This window comes from Rutidosis leptorrhynchoides, chromosome 9, assembly GCF_046630445.1.
Source record: "Rutidosis leptorrhynchoides isolate AG116_Rl617_1_P2 chromosome 9, CSIRO_AGI_Rlap_v1, whole genome shotgun sequence".
Lineage (NCBI taxonomy): Eukaryota > Viridiplantae > Streptophyta > Magnoliopsida > Asterales > Asteraceae > Rutidosis > Rutidosis leptorrhynchoides.
Genome location: NC_092341.1, coordinates 216,374,945 through 216,385,209, shown reverse-complemented (window position 1 = coordinate 216,385,209; position 10,265 = coordinate 216,374,945).

Sequence of the window (10,265 nt, the reverse complement as noted above, 5' to 3'; positions counted from 1 at the left end):
TATTTCAATTAATCAAGTCTTAACAACTTTGATTGCTTAACATGTTGGAAACACTTAATCATGTAAATAACAATTTCATTTAATATATATAAGCATGGAAAAGTTCGGGTCACTACACTACACAACCAACGAAATATCTAGTAGTAATTCACATTTAAGTGGGTTGATTTAATTAAACTGTTTTATGGTTTGTGGGGTCATTATTTGTCGGCCAATCAAGGGAAAAAGGAAAACGAAAATAGCTGTAACCTTGTGATCTTTTTCATAACTCTACTGTCCATTTTCTCAACTCATTATCACTTCATCACTCACCTTGTCATAAAGGTCATCATCACTCGTTCTTTACAGTTGGAATTAGAAAAGGAACAGAAAGCAGGAGCAGAGAAAAGAAATGGTTGGTGTTGGTTTAACAGAAACAGAAATTAAGGCTGTTGCAGTAGCAGGGATGGTTTCGTGATGAAGATGTTTCATGATTTGTGTTGGTTTTCAAATAAAAAGAAAAACAGAAGCAAATGTAAGTAGTAGTATTAGTACAGCGTGAAAAAGAAGAGGAAAAATACAATAAAATGATGGTGGTTAATCATACGTGTAGCAGCAGTTATTTAGTTGATGAAGGTGGAGGTTTCTCAGTGCAAGACAGTAGCAACGATCCAGCAGTGTGTATAGTTTTGTGTTCGGCCACAAATAGGAGAGTTAAGCCGAAGTTGCAAGTGGGTTTTATTAAAGGAGGTAGTGGTTATAATTGTGATGAGTTAGTAGAGAAGGAAAACAATCATAAAGGTGGTGGAAGATGATAGTTATAAACTGAAGAAGAAAGTGGGGTTTGTTGTGATGTTGAGGAACAAAATTATGTCGTGATGATGGTTGTGAGGTTTTTGAATATCTAACAGGAACTTTCATAACTTGAAGGTGGTCGTTTAGTGGTTCGAAGATGATGCTTGTGACAGCTTTCGGTTGTAATGGAGGTTGATGAAGAATATAACTGGAACAGTAAGCTTGATCAAATAATAGAAAGGTGGTTGTGGTTGTGGTGATGACGAGTTATGCATTCATTGCATATATATTTATATATTTACCATGTTTTACATATAACCACTGAGATAATAATTGTGAAGAGAGAAACAAAACTACACAGTGATCTTGTTAATAATTAAATTCACGGGTCTTGAACAACAGTTTCCTCTTGCCGACCCTTTCAACCGAATATTATATCGTGTACATTGCTAAACCGTTAATACATAAAAGTGTTCCTAAAAATCCCAAATTTTTAGATTAAACATATTTAATTATTTCACTCATTACCTGCTTGAAACCTGATCAAAAAGGTTCGAAAATTATTTATTTTCTGTTCCGATTTATATGTACGGAGTACTAATATTTAAACTTAAAAAGGTAAAAATATTTTTAACAAATCTAACATCTTCGTAATCGATTTATAGTTCAACTTTTATTTTAGTCCTTCATGAACATGTAATATATCTATATTAAAACTAACGAAACGTCAACCGAGTGTTACTGACGTTTACTAATTAGGCTCGAAATCATTCATTTTCAATATACACATTCTCTCTATATATATATATATATATATATATATATATATGTATATATATATATATATATGTATATATATATATATATGTATATATATATATATGTATATATATATATATATGTATATATATACGTATGTATATATATACATATATATATATATGTATATATATATATATATGTATATATATATATATATGTATATATATATATATGTATATATATATATGTATATATATATATATATGTATATATATATATATGTATATGTATATATATATATATATATGTATATGTATATATATATATATATATGTATATATATATGTATGTATATATATATATATATATATATATTGATCGAGCCTAAATCCGTCTTTCTTACGGAATTGGATCTAGGATCGAGTGCAATGAGGAGGATTGGGGTGTTGTTGTTTGTTTTGGGCCCCGATGATTGTCTTTCACTTTAGCTATCAAGTGATCAACCACCCCGACCCGGTCTTGATTGTTAATTAGCTTAATTCACCTTTACGCGGTGTAAAAACCCCTTGGGCAAGATCACAAGTGGAAATTACAAAGGATTAGGCAAAATGGCAGAGAATCAACAACCTATAAATGAGAGGCCAAGCTCCCTATTTATAGTATTCGAGATATCCGCGGTTTGCGAGTTACTTAACTATCCGCGGAAACTCAGCGGGTTAAACCGCAGTTATCTATTTGTGCGAAAACACAATCGCTGTATTTATTTTCAGCGAACATTTCATATCTTTGCATTATAGTCCGCTAACTCTGCTCTTGGCTTTTGGCAAATAAAATATACATATATAATGCTATGTATATGATCAAGTGCCCCCAGTTTATTATGATACATTCTCGCGAAGCCAATGCATCATGATAAACTCTAAAAATAAAGAAGTGTTTCTTAAAATATTTCGCAAGCAATATTTAATATTTTTACTGCCCATTTATTACTGTTGTTTTTGTTAGGCTCAACACGTAATTACAACGGTAATTTTTCGCCATTCTGTCAAATCAATACGCTGTGATGGCTACAAAATTACCGTTTACACGTTGCGGTAATTTTAGCCGTTTAAATGTAATCATTACCTTTCCATCTTACTCGCCCTACTTCCAATTATAAATAACGCAATAATCCGAATAAAAACTTTACTCTTTCTCTTTCAATTTCATCTGCAATCAAATTCGTCGAATCACAATCGTACCGTGCAATTAACAATTCCAACCTTTAATTTCTTCAATTTTATCATCCAATTTATTTTCCTTATTGTAAATGGCGTCGTCTTCATCTATGCATACCCCCGGAGGTTATGTTTCCTATAAGACGGAAACAAAACTTCAAACCCTACAGGAATGGTATCCGCCACTTGCTCAATTTGTTCCTACCGAGCCTGCGGCAGAATAGCGAGCCGATACTTCCCCTAAAGGGATGATTTATGTTTACGAGGCTGCCATTTCTCAAGGCAACCTTCGATTTCCACTTACTCGCTTTTTCCTCAGTGTTTGCGAATACTATAATATCGCTATGGCACAGTTGCATCCTAACGCGATTAACAAAATTGTGCTGTTCGAGATGTACTGCAATGCCACCGGCCAACCACTACTGCTGAACGTTTTTCGTATGTGCAATAGCCTAGTGCTATACGATGTTGGGTGGTTTTCTTTCCGCAGTAAACTTGGCATAATGACTTCACCCAAGGACTCAATAGGCAATTGGCGCAGTTCGTTCTTTTACATCAACGACACCGCGTATATGGATAGCAACATACCAAAAACGTGGTGTACAGAGCTTAATCCTGACCTTAATGAGAGGCCTGTACTCGATGATCTTGAGAATGACACTCTCAAGACACTAAAAAACTCAGGCATATTTCTACGAGCTTATTCGAATGTACCACTGTACATTGGCAAAGTGTCAATCCAATGGCCATGGAGCGAACATGATGCGCTTTTGGTTGACCAATCAAAAAATGGTATGCCGCTGAAATTTATCGCAGTATATTAACATAATACATTTACATTTTTCGCAATATTTTTGCTTTGCATAACACTATGCGCTTTTATTTTTTCAGCGGTTCCACTTGACCTTATCATGAGGTCCGCTGATATAAGCAGGATTAGCCCTGCCCGTCACCTAAAGAATGGCGACGGCGACATTATTCTTATTGATGAACCAATCATCAATACATGTTATATTGCTGGAGGCGAGGACCGCGGCAAGCGTAAGGTTGCGGAAACTAACCCCACTCCACGCAAGAAACGTCTGTGCTCTCATTCTGAACAAGAAACAAGTAAGCAAATGCTATTTCGCAGTATTTATTTTATTACGCATTGTTTGTTTTAGCATAAACTTGCTATATTTACTTATCTGTTTACAGCTATTCTTCCAGAGTCATCCGCTGAAGCTACACCGCTTTACAACATTAGAGGGAGAATCCCTACAAATGTTCTTAATGAACCCGGGAATGAAGATTTATCTCTTCCATCTGACGCAGAAGCGTCCAACCAGGAAGAGGAAGGAGAAGCTGATCCGGAAAAAACTGTAGCAGTAAATCGGGCCTTTAAACTATACCAAAGGCTTTATAAATTTGTTCCTGAAGAAACAAGGGAGCAATATCGCAAATTGTCTTATCCCGAGGCTGCCAGACAACGACTACATAATTTCTACAATGCAATTTATCTGACAGTTGACAGCATGGAGCGTTTCACGGAAATGTCAGACGAGTATGAGAAAGCAGTGAAAGCTGCCAATGCACAAGAGAGAAGGGCGCGAAAGGCTGAGACGCGTCTTGAAAAGGTGATGGAAGAGAACGCCAAACTTAAAAGAAGGGCAGAAGTCGCGGAACATGAGTTCGCATAGCTAGTCAAGTATCTCCCAACATTCGCGGATAAAGTGATGGACTCCGAGCCAGTCACTGAAAAATTTCAAACATATGCTCAAGAAGCAAAGCTTGCCACTCGCTGCGAGTGGTATGATTTATTATGCAAACTTGGTGATCTTTCGCAACCTCTTCCTTCTGACATGGCGAAAGAAATATGCGCCACCGATGATGCTCGCGAAATACTCGAGAGGGCGAAGAAGGAGGTTGAGAAGATTAGCATACCTGTTCTTGAGGAGCTCAGTCAGCGGGAAGGCGTTTCATTTGCAGATATTAAAGCATTAGAACTTTAGTTTTGCCTTAACTAATTTGTTTTTGAATGTATTTTCGCAATTACAAATTGCGTTTGCTGTAAGAAACCGCGTTGTGTACGCGCTTAATATTAATCACTTTTTTCACAGTTCGCAGTTGCAACTTCTTTTATTTATATAGCGCTTTATTATCAATATTCATAACACGGACTTGTCCTTTGCAATTTCCAACTTTTATTATTGTGCACATAATAAATGTGTACTTCTGCGAAACAATCTGTATGCGTATATACTTATACGTTATGAATCTTCTAAGTCTGCCATAACGATCCTTAGCAAATTTAGCATTGCGAAGCATCTAAGTATTGGCAAGATCAAATACTTAGGAAGTGTTATCCTTTCGCAATTATTTTCAAATTAACACAAGTGGGCAATTTCATCACTTTGTTTTTAACAAATTGTCACAATGCATTCTTGCATTATTATAACATTTAAGTAGGCCACGCTTAGCGAAAATCATGCCACCTTACTTAAAATATCCGCAGAACAAACATTAACTTAGTGTTGTAAAAGACAAATAATTGCATTCTGTGAAATAAGCACTACGCGTGACCACACACAGTGTTTTCGCTTTGTAAAGAAACAATTACTAACACTGAAATTAACTTTGCTTTATTCATTATTATTTCGCATTCGAAACATAAACACAACTATCAAATTCGCATCTTAATATCATACATTTACGAGTTTTGCCTTAGCATCTTATTACAACTTTTTAAATTTTCGCACTATTCAGGATTAACTGATCGTCCTTCAATACCCAAATTCGCATTTGCCATAATCATAGCGCAGAATGGCTCCACTTCTACAGAAATCAGCGTGCCAATGCCCTTGTTGGCAGAAAATTTTAGCATACCGTGTATGGTAGATGGTATAGCGCCAAACATGCACAAAGCTATGCGCCCAAGTATCATATTGAATCGCGATTGATTTCACATTATGTACAGATTCAATAAAGATTGGCACCTTAGCGACTCATCGCTGTCATCAACTAACTCCATTTGTAATTCCAACTGACCAACTGGCCAGGATGACTCTCCTGAGAACCCGGCCAGTGAAACCGCAGTAGGTTTCATCAAAGCTTGAATGTTCGCGGGTAACTTGCTAAAGCATTGTTCGTACATGATGTCGACACTGCTACCCGTGTCCACATGTACCTTCATTATCATTATTCCAGTATTTGCAACGCGACATGAAACCACTACAGGTTTACCATCATCCGCGGTCAAACTTGCAGGAGGAAACGTAATAGAAGGACATTTCCAACTGTCAATCTGTTCTGAGATTTGCATTACCGACGTTTCGCCCTGCACTTCTACCACGTTGACTATCTGTATTCCGCGCTGATTTTCTTTTTTCTCACCATTTTTACTCCCAGATTTTTTACTGCGGGAGCCTTTCGCTCAACCGCGTTTGACGCATTCGAGGTGTCAGCTTCTGTAGGCATTATAATCGCATTCGCGGTGCTTTGTGTGATTAAATGGTCCAGTTTGCCTTGCTCGTACGCTTCTGCGATGAATTCCGCCAAATCTCTGCAACGATTGGTGTCATGACCGTAATCGTCATGGAAAACACAAAATTTTGATCTATCGCGCCTGCTATTTTCTCCCAAAGGCTGCGGATCAGGAAAGGACTTAGCAACTCTTTCTTGCAACAAAATTTCCTTGGGCGTTTTTGTTAACATATGAATGATGTTGAATGATTCATTGCTCCACTTTCGCGTAGAATAGCGATCACGGCGGCCATATCCATGGTTATCATTTTGGCCTTGAAACCTGTCATTTCGCGGGTATCCACCGCCGCCATTTTTTCGCGGAAAATCTGATCCGCGGTAATTATCACTGTTACCATCGCGAAAAGAGTCATTGTCATCTCGCCAACTTTTGTCTCTACCCCATCCACACGCGGGGGTTATATTTCTATCCTCTCCACCGTGGAGATAATCATATGTTTCCTGTTGAACTTTTGCAAAAGTTGGCGGAACGTCTCTTCGCAATCTCCGCACAAGAGTAGGATGTCGCTGTGGGTTAATAGCATGCAAAAAACCAGAAATTTTCTGATCTTCATTCAATTGTGGGATTTTTTGGCACTCATAAATGTACTGCGTAAGTAATGCGTTCAAGGTCTCCTTGTTGCCTTGCTTAATATCATGAAATTCTATGTGCGTCTTTTTCTGCGGTAATATATTTTGAAACTGCAGCAAAAAAATTTCGCGCAAATCTACAAAGCCAACGATACTGCGAGATTGCAAACTATGAAACCATTCCCTAGCTAACCCTTGCAAGGCCATGGGGAATACTCTACACGCAACTGGTTCATCCCAGTTATAAGTGCTTACTACGCCTTCGAAGCGTTGTAAAAAATCCAAAGGATCAGTTAGACCCGAATAGATTCCCAGAGTTGCCGGCACGATCGGCGGAGAAACAATTGGATAGTCAGAAATATGCTGGGCAAACTTGTCCGTAGCAGTAGTGATTTCTGTTGCCTTCTTTGTGCGAGTATCTGCGTTCTCCACACAAAACTTGGTTAACATGTCTTGCAAAAAGTTTGGCTGATCAAACTTATGTTGTATTGACTTTGGCGCAATGCTTCTGAAATCATCCGCCAAAAAATTCTGGGAATTTTCTCTGCGAGCAGCGTCAGATGCGTCGACCTCTTCCCCATAGCGAGGGAAAGGTGTTGGTGGTCGTTTTCGCTTAATTTGTGGATTTTTAACAAACTCTTCCACGCTGTCCGAATCATCAGAAAATTCGCTCTCTTCTCTTGGCGTTTTTGCCATTTTTGATTTATACACAGAGTTCAAATGATTGCGATCTTCTGTATTATCACTATCGCTATCATTTTGCTCAATAACTAGACGATCAACTTGTGATCCTGAATCATTTAATGGCCATAAGTAAGTGCGCGGTATGCGAGATTCGCAATTACGCTTAGCATCTCGCTTAGCTTGCTTGATTGCAGTACCAACAATTTTGTCAGTCTTCAGACTAGATTTTCCAGCCAAAACTTTTGGTCACTTCCCATCAGCGATTATTTCACTGCGATTTTGCAGCAAATTTCTTCGCGCAATCATTTTTTCAGCAGCAACTTCTGGCTGCGAGTCACTAGCATTGTTTTCAGCAGATGTTTTAGCGATCGGTTCTTGAACCGATTTTCCCGCGGTTATACTAGCATTTGTTTGTAATGGAAATATCACAACGTTCTGCAAATCACCAAGCAGTGCATCAGCATTCGCAGAACCACCAGTTTGCTTTGCATTTGTCATCATGATTGTCGAGCAGATCGACTGATTGCGTATTGTAAAAGCACCTGCAAATCATCACAACAAAAACACGATTGCAATTAAACCGTCGAATTAATTGTTTAACGGCACGAAACAAAAAAATTTTAGGTTAATTTGTAAAACATGTCCCATGGATGGCGCCAATTGATCGAGCCTAAATCCGTCTTCCATACGGAATTGGATCTAGGATCGAGTGCAATGAGGAGGATTGGGGTGTTGTTGTTTGTTTTGGGCCCCGATGATCGTCTTTCACTTTAGCTATCAAGTGATCAACCACCCTGACCCAGTCTTGATTGTTAATTAGCTTAATTCACCTTTACGCGGTGTAAAAATCCCTTGGGCAAGATCACAAGTGGAAATTACAAAGGCTTAGGCAAAATGGCAGAGAATCAACAACCTATAAATGAGAGGCCAAGCTCCCTATTTATAGTATTCGAGATATCCGCGATTTTTGAGTTACTTAACTATCCGCGGAAACTCAGTGGGTTAAACCGCAGTTATCTATTTGCGCGGAAACACAACCGCTATATTTATTTTCAGCGAACATTTCATATCTTTGCATTATAGTCCGCATAACTCTGCTCTTGGCTTTTGGCAAATAAAATATACATATATAATGTTATGTATATGATCATATATATATATATATATATATATATATATATATATATATATATATATATATATCAAATCTTAATTAACAAGTTTAAGTAAATAAATATATTAATTATATTCTTTTAAACAACTAAATATAATATTATATATTTACAAGTAATATTTATATATATATATATTTAAATATATATGTAACTATTTACAAATAGTTGTTCGTGAATCGTCGGGAATGGTCGAATGTCAATTGAATATATGAAACAGTTCAAAATTTTTGAGACTCAACATTACAGACTTTGCTTATCGTGTCAAAAATATTAAATCGTATCGAGAGTTTGGTTTAGAATTAGTCGAAATTTTCCGGGTCAGTACAGTACCTACCCGTTAAAGAAATTTCGTCCCGAAATTTGAGTGAGGTCGTCATGGCTAACAATAAAAATGTTTTCATGACGAATATGAGTTGATAATTAGATTTTTATCAGTAATGCATAATATGGATAAAACGATTCGATTATGTGAAGTGTACGAGTGAAGTTATCACAAAAGAATAAAATGAGAAAATGCAAGTTCGCCTTAACCGGTGACGTAGTCAGAGTTGATTTCCGGAATTTAAGGGATTTAAGGAAAATCTTCGAAATCTATAAGATCTGATTCTTCGAGATTTAAGGAAATTAGGATCTCTTTAATTAAATGCGATGATCTGTCCCAATTACTCTGTCTGGTATTTTCATTATAAATTAAACTCTTCCGTTCCATTATTCTCACAATTCTTAAACTTTCTTTCTTAATTCATACTTCTAAATATTTTAAAAATGCTTAATCTAGTACTGATCCTTGTCCTTCTTCTGACAATCACTTTTGTCTTCCTCCTTTTTCATCTACCACCTGAGGAATCCGCTTTCTTCTACTTCTCCCTTGGGATTATAGTGTGTTTAATTCTCCCGTATCTTTATGTTGCGATAAACATTGATATACACGGTTTGTAATTTATGTGCTGTTATCGGGCTTTATATTTTCCCTTATATTTCGAAGATCTATGCTTTTGTTTTATCTTTCCGACTTCAAGTCAAGCGAATAATGGTCCAGAATTTGTAGATATTGAGTTTCGAATGATTATAATGTGCTAAGCAGGAAAGAATGTATTAGCACAATTTGATTTGTCAAATTACCAGAATCCCTGAGGACGGAACTATCAAGAATATATTTTCTTGATATGTTTAGAAGTTAAGCAGAATGAAAGAGTTATGTAACATGACACATGATGATGGTATGATCTACTGTGGACCATCCTCATGTTTCATTAGAAACTCAGCATGACTTACTGTAATATAATCACGTTGGCCAAGCGTCATTATATTATACTAACTCATGCTTCAATTCCCAACACTTCTCCAGCAATCATTCATAATTTAAACTCAAATTTATAGAAGGATAGAAACTAAAATAGTTTCTTTTATGATGTAACATAGATAGCACCAGGAGATAGATAATTTTGGATAAAAATATTTATGAAAATATCTTCAGAAATATCGAAGATATTTATGATGATATTTTGGGACTTTCTAAGTTCGAAGGTTTATGAAGAAAATTTTCCGCAAGATTTTAACA